Genomic DNA, 21,905 nt, shown 5'->3' with positions numbered 1-21,905 from the left:
ATTGGAATTAATACAAAAATGATTCAAATGTATGCTTGTAACCTAGTGATACATTGGAACTTAACATTCTTTAAGGGTGGAGTTGGTGTACAAGTTTATGAAGCGTCACGGACGTAGCGTGTGAACCAAAACCAAAACATATCAATAAACGTCACAACAGAATGAAAAGAAAATATCTTTCCATTGCTTTATTATTCAACATTGAAAGAACACCAGTGTGAACTAAGCCAAATAGTGAGTACACACAAAACTCCTCTGACATTTGATGTGCCAAGTACCAGAACTGTTGCCATGAAACTTGCTAAAACTGCAACTATAAAACAAGTGGACATGAAAAAGCCTTTTGAAATACCGCCAAGTGGTGGTGTTCACATACATGTCAAGGGTTGGATGGACGAGGTTGGTATGAAATTACGGATTAACAGCGTGGAGGAGAAGGAAAGGTGCTTTACTGAAGAAGAGTTCTCTTCTTGTGCTAGATCAGTTTAGTAGTCTTTTGAAAAATTCTGTGAAAGAGAAATTAAGACAAGGAAATATAGAGCTTGCTTTTATTCTTGGGGTACTTACTTCACAAAAGCAACCTCTTGATGTCTTGGTAAATAAACCATTTAAAGTGTATATGAGAAACAAATGAAACAAATGGATGAAAGCCAACATGAATTCTTGCCAAAGGGAGCTTTAAAACAATCTACAATCAAACAAGTGTGTCAATGGATAAAACGGTCATGGTATAGAGTGAGAGAAGACATTATCGTTAAAACTTTCAAGAATGCAGCATAAGTAACACTGTCAATGGCAGTGAGGCTATTTTATATATGAAGAGGACAATGATGACGACGAAGAGGAAGAGGACAGAGAGCTGCCCATGGAGGGTGACAGAACTGTCACCGTATGTGACCAGTTGCCAAGAGGAGAAAGCACTGGGGAACCTAGGTGTGTATACTACGCCAGATTGATCAAGGAGACGATGGTCTCCATATCAACCTGGAAAACGAACATCCACATTAAAAATGCGAAGTGTGATGAACAACTTCCGCATCAATGGGATGTCCAGTGGCACGACTGATTGCAGGGTGCGCACGGTATCCTGATGCTTCGAGGGTGAGCGGCAGGAGCGAGCGGGTTGAGCGGCTGCAACAGACAGATTGGAGATGGCCATCTTTCTGACAAAGCATGCACGTCTTACAGTGATGGGGACAGTCTGCACGAGAGTGGTGGAAAAGCACTGCGGGGCAAGATGGAAGTGACCCACGCGACCACCAATGACGGGCGACCGGCAGCTCCGAAGCCACAGAGATGTCGGACAGGAGTCTCGACAACATTGCTGTGTGTGGTTTGTACCACGTCGACAGCACGAGGGAGGCACCCGCGAGGAGAACTCTATTGCTGCCACCTGTGACTTTGCCATGAAACGCTCGCTCGCCACTTGGGCGATTTCAAAGGAGTGGGTTATGCACAGAATGTCTTCCAGTGAGGGGTTACAAGTTTCAACAGAGCTGTGCGGACTTCTGCATAGGGTGCTAGTTGAATGACAACATCACAAATCAACAAGTCGGCATATGGTTTTCTGTAACCAAAGAATGGTATGACTGACTGGACTGTTTATGGTACTGGTGGAACTCAAGCCAAGACGCCATGACATGGTATTGCTGGGAATAGCAGTTGGTCCGCATTACACACATCTGCCACAGGATCTGACAATAGTGCCAACTTGCAGAGCAGAAAGAACGTGATGCCCAGGACAAGAATAACGACCACTGTAGGGAGTCATTCATGCTGTGAAATGATGTTTCAGATGATGAAAGTTTGTTTCCCAGTCTTCCTTAGGATTGTTAAAGGGTGGAAATGGCAGTGGACGTGGGGACGTGTCAGAATCCGGGACGACCGGGAGCTGGTGCAGTAGGGCATCCCGTGCCGTGACTTTGTCCGTCAGCAACTGCAAGGACTGCTGTAAGACGTCTAAACTGGCACTGCTGCTGCATGAGCTGCTGCTCTTGCTCCAGGAGACAGACCAACTTAGCCTCCTGCTATCGAATCTTTTACCTTGTCGCCGACTTTAAAGCTGTGAGCCACCGGCGAGCAGTGTGCGGCAGAGAATGGAAACGTGAAGCCGTCAGGTGGAGGAGCCACTGTCGGTATCGGCTAACGATGACACACAGGAGAGACGAACAAGTAGGAGACGACAGACGCTACAACCGACCAGGACACAACACGAGGCAAGAAATCAAGAACTGAGCTGATAAATACAGCGAGACAACAACCCAGAAACACTCCAAACAATGACAGGATGTATCTCAACACACGGAACTGGAACACAGTACAGCTGAGATGCACACGCGAACTATGGCGAGTACTAGAGTGTTGGGGTAGCACCTAAATACATGACCGCTGGAAACGCGACTGGCCGCGGACTTCATGTGGTACACTTGCATGGCAAGGCTCGGAGTGCACACACGTGCTGGAGCACAGAGACCCGTAGTGGGTATCCAGGTCCATACCATCTGGTGCTCAACTTCTGGGTCCTCTGACACCAGATTTATTCATAGTTCCTCTACACACTCCTTTCCTGTGCTGAAAGTTTCTAGTTCCTCATTGATATATGACGCTACTGCTTTTTCATTTAGTTTACTGAACATTTGTATCTTTCTACTGTTTTACTTGTCCTCTGTACTTGAACAATAATTGAGGTTACATGCGTTTCATGGTTACTAGTACCAATTTTGATGTGGACTTCCTCAAAGAGGTCAAGTCTATTCATTGCAATCAGATCTAATATTTTTTCATCATGAGTGATGTTCCAAGCTGTCTGTTCTAAGAGAAGGCATTTAGTAAAGTTTTACAGGATGTCTTGTCATGGCCACCAATAACAAAACCCAATTTTCCCAATTGATTTTTGTCCAATTTAAGTCTCCATCGATGATTACCGCATGATGAGGGACTTCCATATACGCGAACCGATGTTTCCTCTAAATTTTTCAGTTATATCGTGGATCTGTAGGGTGTTGTAAGGATCCACTTACTGTTTTATGCCCACGACTGTTGAGTCTGGTCTACACAATCTCGCATGCAGCTTCAATTTCTATATCGTGGATTTGAGTTCGTTGTCCACTGCAATAAATACATTACTTCATTTCCCGTTAGTCTATCCTTTCCATACACACTTAGATTTCCCCCAAAAATCTCACTACAATCAATTTCAGGTTTCAACCAGCTTTCTGTGTTTAGTATTATGTGATCATCACTGCTTTTCAGGGGCACTTCAAACTCTGGCACTTCATTGTAAATGCTTTCAGCAGCTAACTACTAGGATTTTAATACCCTCGCCTATTTGTGGAGAGGCATTCTTTTGGATCTTTCACTTATACTCACGGGTCTCCTACAGCTGTCATTACCTGGATTAGATGGAGTTCCCTCATCTAAAAACTCCTTGAGTGCCCCCAATACAATCACCAACCTCTGATGTGTAGTGGACACCTGACCCATTTCACACTTACTCAACGTGGTGACCATGTCATCAAACAATAAAAAGACATGAAACAATCTCATTATGCATTATTTAAGCAAAATAATTCAAAGAAGAAAATGAAACTAATGGATCAATCGTGGGAATTGGGTGGGGAGACACAGAATAAATGACATTACCGATATCAAATGCATACTCAAGTCAAATAAGAAATTAAAGCAAATCTGCAAAACATCGGCATTGAAAAGTTTACTTGACCTATACAGCTAGGATAAACTACACACCCCAAAACCACAACTCGCTCCAAATGCTGTTATTGACAACTTCACTTGACCTATACAGCTAGAATGGAGTCCACAGTACCTTGAAACAACAACTAACAATTTGAAATCTAAACTTTTCCTTGACCTTCAGAGCTAGAACGAACTTCACAACAACAAAAAACAGAACTTGCACTACTATTATCAAAAACCTCACTTCACAAAAATGGTTAGAACAAGTTACAGGATGCCCACCAATGTCAATTAATTGCTACCAGCTACAGCTAATAATGCAACCAACAGAGTAATAAAAAGAAATCACAACAAGATGCATACCCCCATTGTATTTTTCATAGCTTATGTATATGTACGTAGCATGCATCAAAATACTCGTTGGAGACTTCTCCATTATTTGATATGTGTTTTCTAAATTTATCATGAAGTTTTATTTTTTTATGACAAAAACTATGTTAAAAATGGTAATGTGCATTTAAATATGGTGCAAAAGTAAATATAAGGCCAGGGGCGGTGGCAAGGAGAGGGGGGGGGGGGGGCAGTGGGCTATAGTCACCCCCCCCCCCCCCAATGGAGCATCATATTGCACTGGAAAAAATGACTTCAGAAATCAGCAAATATATTACTCCAACAGATTTATTCATTTTTTTTAAATAATTATGTAGCAATATAGGTTGCAATGTATTTCAAACACATTTTAACAACAGAATAAGAGCAGCAAATAGCTTACTATCTAAACCAATAAATATCATTTAACTTAAAATGGGCGTCTTATTATTTATTAAAAAAATTTTTTTACCCTGAACTCCCAAACAGTTACCAGAAACTACTTTAAGCAAAACCAAATTTTACCAATTAGACAGAGGCGGACCCCAACTCTCCTTGTGTTACGTGATATTCCATTCACACAAACCCCTTCCCCCCTTAGCCCCCATCCCCCCTTTACTGACTTCTAGAATTGTCCCTGCATAAGGCTATGCTACAGGTCAATTTATTACCACAACCTTTACTTGGCATTCACTTTTGTTGGCTTTACCAACTCCCAATCAAATTATCAACTTTGATTAACATTAACTTCCATGTACAACTGAAGAAATATCATGGAAACAAATTAAACATATATATGAGGAGTAACATATCAAAATGCAGTAAGTCCACTTGCAGTCAAAAATTAGTTTGAAGCAAATTTCTACTTTACAAGGTATGCTATATCAAGCTATGGTGTTGTTTTCATTAAAAATTATATTTTTAACCGTTTAAATCAGGTGCAAAATTTGACTTTTGGTTCAAAGTGCAGTAACTCCTCAATTGAAATTGGTTCAAATCGTGATAAGTCCATTTACTGCTGCTTCTAACGAGTTTTTTCAGGAAGGCAAATAAAAGCTGTGGTGGCAAGACACAATGCATTTGAAACTTCATTACAAGTGTCTGTTGTATACCCGTACCACATATTATTGTTGCCTGCACACTGTCAAACAAAACAGATTGGTTGGCCATTATCTCGTTTATGTGGGAGCTTGTTGTTCGTGAAAAATATGACTGACATGGAGGGAGATGTACACGGAGGGAGCCACTCCTCTGGATCCAGGAAGGGGATGAAAAGCGTTGTGAAAAGGAAGATTGAGCAGATAGAGAGGTAAGATGTTTTTAGTGAGATTGTCTACTAAATTTATTTTACTACACATACTAACTACGTGTTTTGCTATAATTTCTGGATAGGAATCCAATTAAAAGTGTACCATTTAACTCTTTCACGTACCGTGGTAAGGACCCTGGAGATTGAGCCTCCTTGTGGGCACAAAGGGGGAAGATTCAAATGCTGTATCATCTCAGCTTACCATCTAATCAGAAATACGAGGGTCACTCCAAGAGAAATGCACAGTATTTTTCTTAAAACCCATCTTTTATTCTACATGTTTGAAAGTTTTACAGTGTGTAGATACATCCTTTAGGAACAATATTTTCATTTCTCCACATAATTTTCATCTCTCTCAACTGCCTTATGCCATCTTGGAGCCAGAGCCTATATACCCGCACAGTAAAATTCTGGAACAACCTGTTGGATCCACTGTTTGGCAGTGTGCACAAGGGAGTCATCATCTTCAAACCTTGTTCTACGAAGAGAGTCTTTCAGTTTCCCAAAGAGATGATAGTCACATGGAGCCAGGTCAGGACTGTAAGGCGGGTGTTTCAATGTTGTCCATCCAAGTTTTGTGATCGCTTCCATGGTTTTTTGACTGACATGTGGCCGTGCATTGTCGTGCAACAGCAAAACATCCTGCTTTTGCCGATGTGGTTGAACATGACTCAGTCGTGAGAGGTAAGATGTTTTTTGTGAGATTGTCTACTAAATTTATTTTACTACACATACTAACTACATGTTTCGCTACAATTATATATGAACAAGAACATAGCAGATGAGAGCTACATAAAATGGTTCTCTTAAATCTAAACTGAGGGCTCTCATTGGTCGGTAGATTCAAACTGTCTTAAGAAACTTTTGAGTGCTGTAGTGGTGTCATCTGCATGTTAAAGAACCACAAATTATTAGTTGAAAAACAAAATTTGTAGACTACAAAACTATACTGAGAGGCCTTGCAGATTGCAGTAGGTAGGTTGACATCAGAAAAAGTTCAATGGGAAGAAATGGAAAAGGTTGAATTTTTGTAATGAAATATTTTGACTGACTGCAAATATTAATATCCTCTTTTATAAATGGCATGGGAAGAAAGCAGTGAAACAATGTTAGCCATACAAGACATGCTTTGTTGGCAAAGCATTTTTTGGGGAAATGTGTTCTGTCTGGTGTCAAGAGGAGGCAAATGCAAATGGGTCGGGGTCTGTTAATTATCGGCAGCTCCAACATACAGTGAATGATGGTGCTTCTTAGAGAAATGGCAGCAGGGGGCAGGAAAGGACGCCAGATGCACTCACTGTGTATGCATGGGCTTCTCCTTCAACATGTTGATGACACTATTCCAGCAGCCACTGAAGGAACACGGTGTAACCAATTGTAGATTGTAGTGCACGTTGGGGCAAACAATGCATCACCTGGGATCTGAGGTCATATTTGGGTCATTCCAGAGACTGGCAGAGAAGACCAGCCTTGCACATGGAATTTCAATGAAGCTCACAGTTTGCAGTATTGTCCCCATAATTGATTGTGGGCTTTTGGTTCTGACTTGAGTGGAAGGACTGAACCAGAGACTTTGGGGGTTCTGTGCCAGGCTAGGCTGTGACTTCCTGGACCTGCACCTTAGGGTTGAGAACTGTACGGTCCCCCTAGCTGGGTCAGGTGTGCACTACATTGCCAGAGGCTCCTACTCACGTACCTGTGTGGGCGGTACACACAAGAATTTTTAAATAGGCAACTCTCCACCCAATCTAGATAATGACAACTGTAGGAAACACGGTAGTATCAGTGTAAGATCGAAAGAAATGCATCCCACGCGTGAGAGTAGTAACATCCTAATGGTAAACCACCAAAGCATTTGCAACAAAGTCCCAGAGTTTGAAGCACTCCTGAAAAACAGCAACTCTCACCTAATATCAGGTACAGAAAGCCGGTTGAAACCTGAAACTGATAGCAGTGAGATCTTTGGATAAAATTTGAGTGTAAATGGAAAGGACAGGCAATTGGGAAATAGAGGTGGTGTATTTGTCACAGTAGACGAGAAACTCAAATCCACAGAGACAGAAATTAAAGCTGCTCGTGAGATTGTGTGGGCATAAAATAATCATTTCATGATGTAATCGAAAACTTTGGGAAAAAACCCAATTCACTTGTATATATGTTCTATGATCATAATGTGATTGTTGTTGGTGACTTAAATCATCCACATTGGAAAAATGGAGGTTTCCACTAGGAAAATGGCTGTAAGGAAACCCATTCAAGATGAAAATATATTGGATCTAATTGCAACAAATAGACATGACCTCTCCGAGAATTTCCACATCGAGACTGGTAACAGTGATCATGATGCAGCTGTGGTAAAAATGATTACCAAAGTACAAAGAACAACTAAAACAAGCAGAAAAATATACACAATTTCAGTAAGGCAGTAGTGCTGTGTCGTCAACAGGTATACAAAGAAAAGGTACAGAGCTTTACTAGCTTTCGGAATGAACTTCCCTATTCAAGCTTGTAGGAAAAACATGCGCGCGCGCGCCCACCCACCCACCCACACACACGCCTGTCTCCCTTCACTGTGCTCAGTCGACTTCCAGCTCTTTCCTGGCCCGGGGTGGGGTGAGGGAGGGGGTTGGGAGGGGGAAGCATCTGGAAGCTTGTGAGAGAGTAGGAAGCTGTCTGTGGGCTAGCTAGAGATGCTGGTAGAGGTGGCAGGTGGCAGATGGTTGGGCACGCGATCTCACAGATGAGGGCGTGAGATAGCAGCACACAACTAGCTGACACGAATTGGGAGGGGGGGGGGGGGGTGCTATTGGGACTCGGGACATTGTGTACACACACACACACATACACACACACACACACACACACACACACACACACACACACACACACACACACACACACACAAAAGCTGGTGGTGCTGGTGGGCAGGATCCAGATGACATGAGTTGTGAAGCACCCATTGAGATCTTGCATATTGTGCTCTGCTGCACGTTGTGCCACTGCGTGGTACACCTTGTTTTTTGCAACAGTTTGGCAGTGGCTATTCATTATAGTTGGCAGGTTGATTGTCATACCAATGTAAAAGGGTGTGCAGTGGTTGCAGTAGAGCTGATATATAACATGACTGCTTTCATAGGTGGCCCTGCCTCTGATGGGGCAAGATAAGCCTGTGATGGGACTGGAGGAGGTGGTGCTGGGTGGGTGGATTGTCCAGGTCTAGCATCTGGGTCTTCCACACAGGTATGATCCCTGTGGCAGATAACTGTGGGTGGGAGTGGCAAAGGGATGGACTAGGATGTTGTGTAAATTGGGTGGGCACTGGAACACCACTTTGGGAGGTGATGGAAGTTATCTTAGGACTTCCCTAATTTCAGGGCATGATGATAGATAATGAAAGCCCTGACAAAGGAAGTGGTTCAGTCATTACAGTCCTGGAAGGTATTGGGTGACAAAGGGGGCACTTCTTTGCGGTTGGTTCTTGGGATGGATGCGAGGATCAGGTGTGTGTGTGTGGGGGGGGGGGATATGGCACGGGAAGCCGGGCCACCTGTGAAAGCAGCCATGTTATATACCAGCTCTGCTGCAGCCACTGCACAGTGATTTACATTGATATGACAACAAACAAACTGCAAACGAGAATGAATAGGCACCACCAAACTGTTGGCAAAAACAAGATGGACCACCCAGTGGCAACACATGCAGCAGAGCACAACATGCGAGATTTCAATGACTGCTTCACAACCCATCTCATCTGGGTCCTCCCCACACCACCACCAGCTTTTCTCAGCTGCACAGATGGGAGCTATCTTTACAGCACATCCTTCAATCCCATAACCTTTCCTGGCCTACACTTAAGGTAAATCGCTGTCTACTCATTCACTAATCCACTAGTGAATGTGTGTGTGTGTGTGTGTGTGTGTGTGTGTGTGTGTGTGTGGGCGCCCCACTACCCCCCCCCCCCCCCCCAATTCGTGTCAGTTAGATGTGTGCTGATCTCACGCACTCATCTGTGAGATTGCATGCCCAACCAACTGCCACGTGCCCCCTCTACCAGCATCCCTAGCTAGCCCACAGAATGCTCCCCACTCTCCCACAAGCCACTAGACACTTCCCCCAACCTCTTTTCTGCCTCCCACCTATCTCCATCACTCACCCTGCCCCAACCTGCACCCTTCACCTCACCTCAGTACACTCACTGTGTGCCTGGAAAGAACTGGTAGTCGACTGAGCACAATGTAGGGAGACAGGTGTGTACATGTTTTTCCTACAAGCTTAAAAAAGGAAGTTCATTCCGAAGGCTAGTATAGCTCTGTACCTTTTGTTTGTGTACCTACCAACAGCATAGTGCCTCTGCCTTTCAGTGAGTCGCAATTCTCAACCAGAACTTTCCATACATTATTATATGTTCAATAAGCTAGATAAAAAAAAAAAAAAAAAAAAAAAATCAATGATGTCATAACTCAATGAGGAGCTTGAAACTTTCAGCACAGGGCAGGAGCATATAGGGGAACTATGTCTCAAGATTAAAAGAATAACTGACCACACACTGGATAGATATGTATCCAGCAGAACAGTTAATAATGGGAGGGACCTTCCATGGTATGTCGTCACTGCAAAGAAACTTCTACAGAAACTACAAAGATTGCTGCATAATAGATGTAAAACAAAGCGTAGGGCTATAAATAGATGTTGAATGAAACACTTTTGGCTGTCAATGTGTGATGCCTTCAATGACTACTGGGTCATTCCATGCCAAGTGGTCTAAACCTTCCCACCATCATGTCTCCAATTTTCTTCAAATTTTATCTGTAGCACTAGTCAAGTGCTAAATTAAGTTTCTCAAGATTTCAAGCCTCTAGCTGCAATACTTGCTGATCTACACCCCCTTGTCTGAAGGGTAGTAAGTTCGCATGCGCGCGACATCAGACAAAATGCCATTTTTGGGGTCTCATAAAATTGAAACCAATTCATAAGAATGGTTAGTAAGATGAGACCCTGTACAGTTTTTTGTGCTGATTCAAACGAAATTAATTATAAGATTACTGATGCAAAATCCGGTCAAACAAGTCGACTCAAAGTGTACCCCTAATTCTGTCGTGACTTAATGCGACAAATTTTGACCAATATTCAGACTGCAATAATTTCCTTGCAGATAAAGATATGGACTTGAACTTTTTACCAAGTCTTATCTTTGTGCTGGACATAATACAGCTGGATTTCCAACTACCCAGGCTTTATAGTCGCCTTGCAAAATCTCTTCAAATTTGGCAGTGTCAGCGCAAATGGCTTTATTTACCAAAGTTCAAAGCCCATTACTACAAAATAGTCAGCCTGGATTTAATTGTGAATAGTATCATCTGAAAGAGAAACTCTTGCTCTACAAGATGGATATATTTTTCTTTTGCAACGCTTCCATTAAGTGCTTATTTACTCAGGTCAAAGTATCTTATATTTTGTGTGCGCAGTGCCCTGCGTTGGTCCATGATGGCTGAGCCATTACTGGTTATCACAATAAAACCAGCATCCCCATCGCCATAGGGGCCACGCCCGATAGCCATGCAGTAACAGCCACGGGTGGGTATCTTTACTGCAGGTTCCCAAGCCTGATTACAGGGTGTCTTTACCACAGGATCCCAAGCCTGATTGTGGGTTTCTTTATGCAGGTTCCCAAGCCTGTCTTCCTCAGTTACTTCATCATTCTGGAAGCATCGTTGATTTGCAAGAGAATGCTTTCAGGAAAACTGTATTGCCGACCAGATGATGTCACTGATGGAGCTGGAATAACACCAATGATAAGTTGTTCTGGAATCCAGCAAGTATCACGTCTTAAGGGCCAATAAAATGAACTTGCAGGACCATGAGGATGCATAAAGCTTATGAAAGCATCTTTCTGTTCGACTGAGATTTCAACGATGTTTCCAATCCACCATTTCTTTTCATAAATGCAAGCAACATACTGCCCAGGCTGAAGATCCATGACTTGAACTACTACTTCAGCAGCACTAATTTTGGCCAAAAAAGATGTCGCATCATTAGAAACTCTACTGACCTTAATTGTCGTCATATCAATGGGCAAAAAATGGTGGTTTTCTCTTGTGCCAGCTAGAGTGTGCCCTTGCAGGAATCTTTCTTCTTGAGAAGCTTTTTCTTCTTCAACTTCCTCTTTGCTGATGAAAAAGAATTTGATTCCATTGATATTATCATTGCAGAAGTTGAAAAGATCTTTGGGTGTTAGAATCTGGTTTTCATATGGACGTTGCAAACTTGCTCTTGCTGCCAACCGTTTTGTTGTGCCTCCAATGCCATCACAAGGCGACTTTCCATGGCTTGTTCCAAAGAAATTCCATTCTGCTGTTATTTCAAAATCTTCTTTGTGATAGCATAAGTTGAGAAAATTCTTGAAATTCTTATATTGTGCAGCTGAACCATCACTGAAGTAGTGGATGTGGCTTATTTTGGAAAATTGCATCTTCAGGTAATTGATTACTTTTCCAATGTAAACATGGACAGTAATCGTATTGTGTCGAAGGCAGTCACTAATAACACAAAGATTCACACATTGCACCTCTTCGTTTTCACAGTAGTAGACTACAAATGGATGAACTGTTGCTTGACTGTTTTCCCAGTGAAAGCCTTGCACTGCATCTTGAACAATAAATGAATAGTTTTCAGCAAAATCCATTAGTATTATGAATTCGCCTTCTTTCAAATCAGTTTTGAGAGCTTTCAGGTGCTGGCTTTGATGCTTGGCAATGTAGTGATGACAAGACAGGTTCCAAATTTTTGCTGCAATATCTTCAACATACTCTTCTGTTGAAAGCTGCTTTGTTTCTAAAGTATCCCTGTCGGTATGAATCCATTGTTTGTACTCAATCAGTTCTTCAGGGTCATTATCTTCAAAATATGTTGCAATAACTGCTTCTACACCTTCTGGACCAGGGCAGTTTTCACAACGATGAAGCATACAATCCTTGTTTTCCAAGCTGCAAACAGCTTTGCTAAGAATTTCCTTGTAGTCTTCATTGATTGATGCACCAGTGAGCATAAGCTTGACATTTTGGTGTATTGTACAGACACAAACTGAGTGCATTCCAGCAGAGCCAACTGTAACACACCATTTTGGTCTAAGCTCGCAAAACTTTGAGAAGCCAATTTCTGGTCCATTTTGCTTCTGATAAGACACGTACATTTCCTTCAAATTGCAAAGCAACAACCGCTTTTGCTTGTACACCTTTGTTCCTGAAATTCTCACAGGCACACAGTCTTTCTTCCCTGGACAAAGTCTGCTGAATTCGTCATCTTGAAAAAAGTCATGTACTTTCTGGACAACTTCATCTGAAAGCTTCCTTCCTTGCCGATTTGCTGGAAAAGCTAGAACACCTTGCTCATTCTTCAGTTTTCTCGCTTGCTTTACCATTCTTTCTGATACATTAAATGCTGTTGTCGTATCTTTAATTGTCCAGCTTCTTGGAACCAAGGTCAATATTTGAACTTTTGTCCTACGATTTGACACTTTACATTTTTCTTTCAACTCTTCTATAAGATTATCAAGATCTGCACAATTATTGCATGGGCGACTTTTACTTGAACTTGGCTGTTCATCGTAATTGATTCCTACAGCAGCAGCAATTTGATTCCCAATTAAACTTTGTGCATCCAAGATCTTTCTTTTTGCATAGCTTTGCTTATCTCTTTTACTTAGTTGTCTTCTTTTCAATGGTGAAGCACCAATAAATGATAAACTTTTGTTGATGGCTGGTTCAGTTTCATCCGTTGTGAAATCTTGTTCAGATTGGGTTGATAGTGATGATGAATCTTCTAGCTTTTGGTTCAGTGCCGACATGCAGCGAGGGCAAAGCTTCTGACCAGGTTTTATATCAATCACTTCTTTTTTCTTTAACAGGCAAAGTTTGGCAGCTGTTTCATTATCAAGCAGTCTAAGTCCAGCTTTTACATTGTGATTCCTCTTCTTGAATGGATTGCAACATTTCTTTTGCATCGCTTGATATTCATGTAGGAAGAGGGCTTCATGGTGGAAGCAAATGATGGAATTTTCGTCAAGTTTGGCTTCTGAACGCGAAACAAGCAATTTCTGGTCACATTCTGTGAAATCACTAAACGCTTTGAATCCAGTCTTCTTAGCATAGAAGATAACATGGCACTTCGATGCAGCAGCATCTTTTCCAATTGAACAGGGGGCCAACGATTCTTCTTCTTCATTAACTTCTGACATCTCTCACTGGCCAATCACTGAATAAAACACGAATGAAATATCCAATTATATCAGTAATTCTAAGCGACTATTAAGATTCAAATTCCTAGAAATGAAGAAAAATTAGTGCATCGCGCATACAAAATATAACAACTTTGATGTGAGTTAATGAGTACTTAATGGTCGCGTTGCAAAAAAAACAAATGTCAGTCTTGTAGAGCAAGAGTTTCTCTTTTAGGTGATACTATTCACAAGCAGATTCAGGCCAACTATTTTTTAGTAATTGGCTTGAAACTTTGGTAAATTTTACCGTTTGTGCTGACACTGCCTAATTTGAAGAGATACTGCAGGGCGACCATATGGCCTGGATCATTGCAAATCCGGCTGCATTATGTCTAGCACAAGCATGAAGCTTGGCCAAAAGTTCAAGTCCATATCTTCAACTGCAAGGAAATCATTGCAGTCTTAATATTGGTCAAAATTTGTCGCGTTGTGTCACGACAAATTTTGAAGTATACTTTGAGTCGAGTTATTTGACCGGGGTTTGCATGAGTAATGTTATACATAATTTCGTTGGAATCAGCAAAAAAAACTGTACAGGGTCGCATCTTACTAACCATTCTTATGAATTAGTTTCGATTTTATTAGACTCCAAATATGACATTTTTTTTATGTTGCATGCACACGGACTAAGTACACTTCAGACAAGGGGGTCTAGATCAGCAGCTATTGCAGCTAGAGGCCTGAAATCTTGGGAAACTTACTTCAACACTTGACTAAAGCTACAGTTAAAATTTGACGAAAATTGGAGACCATGATGGTGGGAACTTTTTTCAGTTTTAGACCACTTGGTGTGGAATGACCCTACTGTAGAAGAATACTGTCAAATAACGTTTCACAAAACCCAAAGAAATTCTGATCATAGGTAAAGGTAGTTAGTGACATCAAAGTTAGTGTCCAGTCCACAAAGAATGAGAAAGGAACTGAAACTGAGCATAACAAACCAAAAGCTGAAATGCTGAACTCAATTTTCAAATGTTCCTTTACAAAGGGACACACAGGAGAATTGCCGAATTTAAACCTGAAAAGATGAATTAAATAAGTGCTAGTATCAGTGGTGCTAGAAAACAGCTGAAATCGTTAAAACTGAACAAAGCTCCAGGTGTGATGGACTCCCTGTCAGATTCTATACTGAATTTGCAGCTGAGTTAGACCCTCTTCTATCTGTAATCTATTTTGGATCCCTCGAACAAATAACAGTGCCCCGTACTAAAAAAAAAAAAAAAAAAAAAAAAAAAAAAAAAAAAAAAAAAAAAAAAAAAAAAAGGGGGGGGGGGGTGGCAAAAGTCACACCTGTCTACAAGAAGGATAGTAGAAGTAATCTACAAAAATACCATCCAGTAGCCTTGCCATCTTTTTGATTTAGAATCTTAGAACATAATCTGAGCTCAAACATAATGAGGTATCCTGAACAGAATGATCTCCTCAATGCCAACCAGCATGGATTCCAGAAACATTGCTCATGTGAAACCCAACACTCACTTTTCTCAAATGGCATAATGAAAGCTTTGGATCAAGACATTCGGAAAGATGCAGTAAGTTCCCAAATGCATCTGACTCAGTATTACACTTACGCTTATTGTCAAAAGTACAACCATATGGGGTATCACGTGAAATTTGTGACTGCATTCAGGACTTTTTGGTACGGAGATCGCAGCATGTTACCTTGGATGGAGAGTAAGTGTCAGGTATACAAATAACTTTTGTGGTGCCCCAAGGAAGTGTGTGTGGCCCTCACTGTTCATGTTGAATATCAATGACCTTGAAGACAACATTAACAGTAATCCCAGGCTTTTTGCAGATGATGCAGTTATCTACAATGAAGTCCTGCCTGAAAGAAGTGCATAACTATTCAGCCACATCCTGATAAGATTTCGAAGTGGTTCAAAGATGTCAATTAATCACTGCTGGAATCAGCCAACTCATACAAATACCTAGCTAGGTGTCACACTTCGTAGGGATACGAAATGGAGTATCATGTAGCTTCAGTAAAGCAGGCCATAGCCTTCCGTTCACTGATACAATACTGGAAAAGTGCAATCAATCTATGAAGGAGATTGCTTACAAGTCACTCATGCTACCGGTTCTAGAATATCGCTCAAGTGTGTGGGACCCGCACCAAATAGAACTAACAGGGGATATTGGAGGTATACAGAAAAGGGCAGCACGAATGGTCACAGATATATCTGATATGTGGAATACTCACAGAAATACTGAAAGAACTGCACTGACAGACTCTTGAAGACAGTCGTCAACTATCCCAAGAAAGTCTGTTAACAAAGTTTTAAGATCTGGCTTTAAATGATGACTCTAGGAATACAGTACAGCTCCGTACATATCGCTCACATAGGGATTATGAAGATAAGATTAGTATGGTTACTGCACACACAGAGCTTTCATCAATCATTCTTCCTGTGCTCCACATGTGCCTAGAATGGGAAGAAACCCTAATAACTGGTACAATGAGACATATCCTCTACCAGGCACCTCACGGTGGTTCACAGAGTACAGGTACAGGTGTAAAACAGATTACAGACAGAGGTACTATGGTGTTTCAGATGAAACACTAGACGTGAAATGATGGATTAACACCATCCAAGTGATCAGTGATTACACATGAATACTGATCCAGACATGTTTGACAGTGGTTTCCAGGAAATGTTCTTCAGTACTGTAGTGCGGCTCATAGTTGAGTTTAGGTTGGAAGGTGAATATACAGATGACAATTGGCGAAACCAAAGAATATGAATACAAAATCTTGATTATGGTGACAATTGCCTATATCACTCTGAAATCTATGACCATCATTCACTCCATGTTAATTATACTTTTCTTTACATGTAGGTCTCATTAAAACACTACATACAACAACATAGGGGAAAACTGAGGAACTTTTTGACAATTCCTTCGGTGCATTTTATGCATACACAATACGCGTTAACTACGAAACATACAGCAAAGGGGCAGGAGAGAAAGAGGGGAGTGGCTAACTCTTACTGCCAAACAGGATAGTTAGTAGTTTTCAATATTATGGCTCAAAATAACCAAACATTTGTAGCAACAGACAGTGTTAAACAATGAAATAGGGATATTCCATGTAAAGAAGAACACACTTATGATATTAAAAGTTTAAAATTTGGTGCTTTTTATATATTTTTTGAAAAGGCTGGACTTTTTACTGAATGGCAACAATAGTTTGTGGCCCATTATTGCTTTCCCTTCATAATTTGTAGCCTTTATTATAATGCAATACGTTTTTAATGTGATGACAGTGTGAATTATTGGAGATTTTGGACCTTCATTTCAACTAATTGACAGGTAAGAATTAGCACATCATTATTTTTATATTACTGTTACATACCCTAATGTACTGCATAAAGAGTATAAAACTGAAGTAGGTAAATTATAGGTTGGGGTAAATAATATAACAGCATAAACTTTCATGTAAAATGAGTCACTTTCATGTAATTAAGTTTCTTTTTTACCAAGAAAAATATTAGACATAACTTTATCTTGTTCAGTAATTTACTCATCAGTGTGACTGTGTAACCACTAACAGTACTAAAAGTTTCCCAATTTCAACCAATACTGTAAAAATAGAAAATTGAATGTGTAATGTGAGTCACGTAATCTGAGTCACAGTTGTATTATTTTAAGATTAGAAGAAAATGGTGCCCTTAGCAGCAGCATAAAGACAGAGTAGGTGAAGGCAAAAGTTACAGAGTAAAGGAAAATATGAAGAATTTAAGAAGATGCAGCTGGCAGAAGCTCGAAAAAGCCAGCAGAAGCAGAAACAAAAGTTTCTACCGTAGAGTCAAGATAAGTAAGGACAGTTGAAGAAAGAACGAGCTACAAATAGCGAGACAGTTAGAAAACATTGGTAACATAAGATGCGATATCAGCAGCCTACTAAAGCAATTTTGTCACTGTATAAGTCACATAGTGCTCTGGATAAAGCCATGGCTCAAGTTCTGCAGTTGCTCACATACCTGAAAATGTGAAGGTCGTTTCAATGTGGTCAGATGGACCTGCCTCACAATTTTAAAACCAATACATTACTGCTATTGTACCTCAATTTCAATCATTTCATAATGTGGAAATCTCCTGGAACTTATTGGCTACACCCCACAGTAAAGGAGCCATAGATGGAATTGGTGCAGTTGCAGAATGGCTAGTGGGGAATGCAGTAAAAAAGTGAAAATTAATATTAGGTGATGCATCAACTTTCGCTCAGGTAGCTGCAAGTACTGCAACTATGCAGGATTTTCATGTGTCTATCGATGAAATTCAAGGAATCAATATGAAACTTAAGCTGGCTCAAATAGTTTCTTCAGCACCACCAGTACCAAACACAAAAGCATTCACAGTTTTCACTACAAGAAAGAACTACTACAAACATATCTGCTGTTTCCAAAGAATTTTGCTGCTGCAGATCATCAAACTGAAGAAACTATAGAAAATGTGAAAATTGGAGTCTGGTAAAAAGTACAATATGGCAGTAAATTCAATGCTGGAGAAGCATGTACAATCAGTGCAATTGAGTGTGCTGGTCACTATCAGAAATGACCTGTAAAATGTGATGAAATTTTACAGAAAATTAATCCACTTGATATCAATTCAAGAGGATATTTTCATTTCTCTGACTTTTAATTGAATTTTCAATTCATTTTCCCAGATGTCATTCTCTTACAAATTTTCATGGTGTTTGAAAAAAGAAACGTTAATGTTAAGTTTATCTTATTTGACACATAATGTCATACTTTCATTTCTCTGCTTGCAGGAAAAAAGTTTTTCCAACAAGAAGTAGAAATCTGTAACTCTGTCATTTAAAGGCCAACCTACTGTGCATATTCTGTGTTAAAAACCAGATCCATACCCCTTATAGTTTGATGACGCTTTTTACTTAAAATGCACATTAGGAATAGGATGTCCCAAATTTGTAACATAAATCACAACATAAATTACATTCTTGCCCTTTAATTTTAATGCTCTTCCCTGCTTAAATAACACTTCAAGATCTTTGCCTGAACAACAATTTATAACGATGATTTACAAAAGAAAATACGGGTTTATAGATTGATAACGAGTCACCAATGAAACACTGATTTCAAAATCTAATGTCACCATGGAATCTCCCAATAGTAGACTGCAGATGCACATTCATTAGCCATTCTCATGTAAATAAGCTAGATTAAAGCAAACAGACGAACATCTCAAATATAGCCTACTACCATTGTGAGACACACTATTTAATATCATCCACGCATGATAAATGTGGAATATGTTCCACTGTTTGGGGCAACTCATTTTTTACTGTTAGGCAACTAACAACAGTACCTGCAACAAAACAAACTTGGGAGTCATTCTTTACCCTACATATAAATTACAACATCATCTTAAATCTCACACTTGTGGGATCTTTTTGACACCAAAGAAACTGTAAACCCCTCCTATTTTCTCTGTTGGTCATTGTATTTTTGGTGGTTCTACATACTTTTTTTCACATTTGACAACCACCTGCAGACACACTGCACGCATTGTAAATTGATCCACTTCCTCGGAACACATTTCTATATGGTCAAAATTTATGTATCAACTTAATCATCTTATTTTTAAGCGGAGTTTTCATTTATTGTCACTTATACTATGGTTCTGAGCTATAATTAATGTATCTCAGTGATTTGTCCAAAATTCTGTATGGAAATTGTTAGAAGAAGATAAAGCTAGTGATGTAAATGATATTGAAGAGTAAAATGATCCTTCTCACAGAAGTGAACATGAAACTGCTTCAGAATAAGGCCTTGGCTCCAGTGAATCTGGTAATGAGGAGAGAAATGAAACAGATGAGGCATCTAGTTTCTACGGGAGAAACAGGTAAAAATGCTCCACTACTGAATCTCCAGTGTGAGAACACAAGCCCACATCTAGATAATCAGAGTTCCTACAATAAATGGACCTGCAAGCAGACTGGGAGACTCTTGCAGTCCACTGGGAGTGCTTGTTTGTCACGGTTGTTGCAAGAAATTTACCAGACTTGCCGTACTGTGATGCGTGCAGATATCTTAAGTGAAAATTTATCAATTATCGGTATCAGAAGGTTACAAGCAGCAGATTTTCACAACCTGTGTGATCATTATGAAACAAATGGGTCATAACTGCTTCAGAGGGTTATAACAAACAAAAATAAAATAATCGTTTTGCAGTTTTAACTTGAGCGAAAAAGAGTCAACGTAATTACAACACATCTTTAGGCTTTTGTATGCAAATACCTATTAATAGCATGTTTTTTCAGTAACAAATTTCTTTTAACCGAATGGTATAAATTTTATATGTACAGATTTTAACCGTGTTTGTGAACAAATGTTTTTATCAGATCATTGTACGTAAAGGACGACTGCTCTTCAAATATGCTCATTTATGGCCAAATACTATCAACTTTCCACTCATTCAATTTACTTCGCACATAAAACAGTATTAGGTTTACCTGTAACACAGTAGTCCGTCGTAATTTGTTTGTTGTAGAAAAAGCGCGCGAAACTAGTGTCAAAGATAAGCAATATAGTTAACGACAATTACAAGCTTTCACTCTATACTGGCAGGCACTGTATCAGTACCCAAAATCCCTATGCGAAATCTTCTTCGTTCCCATTTTCGGTGTCCTTATTATCAATGAAACGTTCAAACTGGTTCCCCGTATTCATTCGTTCCAGCAAAGACATCAAAAGTTTCTTGTTTAGTTTATCAGTCAGTGTCAGTTCCCTAACTTCCTCATTAGTTTGCAAATCACATGTATCACACGCTTCAGGTTCCCGATTTGGTTCTCCAGGCATCTTTTTTCGAGAAAACTTCTTTATATCCACAAACTGATACCACTTGTCACACGCAACTAAGAAGATATTTGCACAATGTTGCAAAGTTCTTCAGAGAATCAGAGATCACTTTCTATCTCTTTCGAAAATTTATTGTTGCTTCTAGCACACATACAACATAGTCATCTCAAATGATAAAGATTGTAAAATACAGGAAGCTAACATTTCGCCGTTTCCATACATGCATTTTAGGGCATCCATTCGTAAATTTGTATGTAGACTGAAATTATTACGATCGATTCACATTAAGTCACCGTCACGTCAGATTATATTCATACTATATTAAGCCCCTCCGTGGTAAGTCCGGTATCGGACGTTGATTTTGAGTTTATGAGATACCGTCCGTGACACAAAAAGCAGGAGCATAACAACAGAATTGAGAAACTAACAACGATAGCCTTTATTAATGGCCACATACATGTGTGTTCTCCGTCAGTATTGTGTACTAAAATGCTGAGAAGTTTAACAACATAGGAAATGTCGACATTTATTCGTTAGCGAAAATGTATGCATTCAATCACATCAAACAATAATTATAATAAGGCAATAAATAGAGCCAGTGGTAATTTCCAAGAATGACTGCCTATCGAAGTCGAGGGATCCAAACGATACAAGTCGAGCGTGCGATCGTAAATCGATGATGCGACTCTGGTGGCGGGCGTTATAAGTGTGTTTACGTGGGTCACTACTGTAACGACAAAAGAAAAGCGTTACGAAAATACTTGTCACTGCAAAGGAGACGACTTACCTTACACGTCGTCGGTATTTTCGTCATGTGAAAGTCCATTACGGTGTTCTGGATGGATAATTTGGATGAGTGGAACCATGTATTCTTCCTAAAACTCATTCGTTTTCTGCACTGCCCGCAATGAAAGTGTAACGGTATTTCAGCATCGAAACTGTTCTTACGAAGTTTTACACACCTTGCACCACCACAGTCTACACAGTCCCTTCTTTTCTCGTCTGGTAGTTCTCCATATTTGCGACAAGAAGTCGAACAATTTTGCACATTGGATAAACATGGAATTAGATTCTTCCATGTGAGAGAAACCGCCGATGAAACACCAGACATCCACTCACTAACGACATAAATCGTCTGGGTTTCCCTAGCAACTCACGAATAATTCGCGGAGCTATGTAATTTAGAGCAACTAAGGGAACGATGCAAAACAGACGAAAATGAAGGTCACAAATAATTGATCAGAACGACCACCAGCGGAGTCGTATGACCGATTTACGATCGCACACTCGATACGTATCGTTTGGACCCCTCGATATCGATAGGCAATCATTCTTGGAAATAACCGAGCTGGTATGCATTACGCATTACGTTTTTTCTTACGTAACCAGCAATATCATAAACAATTGTGTAAGTCTTCTTTATCAGAGC

At 40.2% G+C, this 21,905-nt stretch overlaps 1 protein-coding gene across 1 annotated transcript in view; it reads right to left on the bottom strand.

The window, feature by feature from the left end:
* LOC124616059 (TIMELESS-interacting protein) overlaps positions 1-20,274 on the bottom strand; it is a 63,103-nt gene extending 42,829 nt beyond the window's left edge. The window contains exon 1 of the mRNA XM_047144293.1: positions 20,131-20,274. The gene's annotated coding sequence lies outside the window, so the exon portion shown is untranslated. The remainder of the gene's footprint in view (positions 1-20,130) is intronic.
* Between the last annotated feature and the right edge of the window lie 1,631 nt (positions 20,275-21,905).

This window comes from Schistocerca americana, chromosome 5 (assembly GCF_021461395.2).
Source record: "Schistocerca americana isolate TAMUIC-IGC-003095 chromosome 5, iqSchAmer2.1, whole genome shotgun sequence".
Taxonomy (NCBI): domain Eukaryota; kingdom Metazoa; phylum Arthropoda; class Insecta; order Orthoptera; family Acrididae; genus Schistocerca; species Schistocerca americana.
The sequence above is the reverse complement of the archived record's forward strand: the minus strand, read 5'-3'. Positions and strand labels throughout refer to the sequence as shown.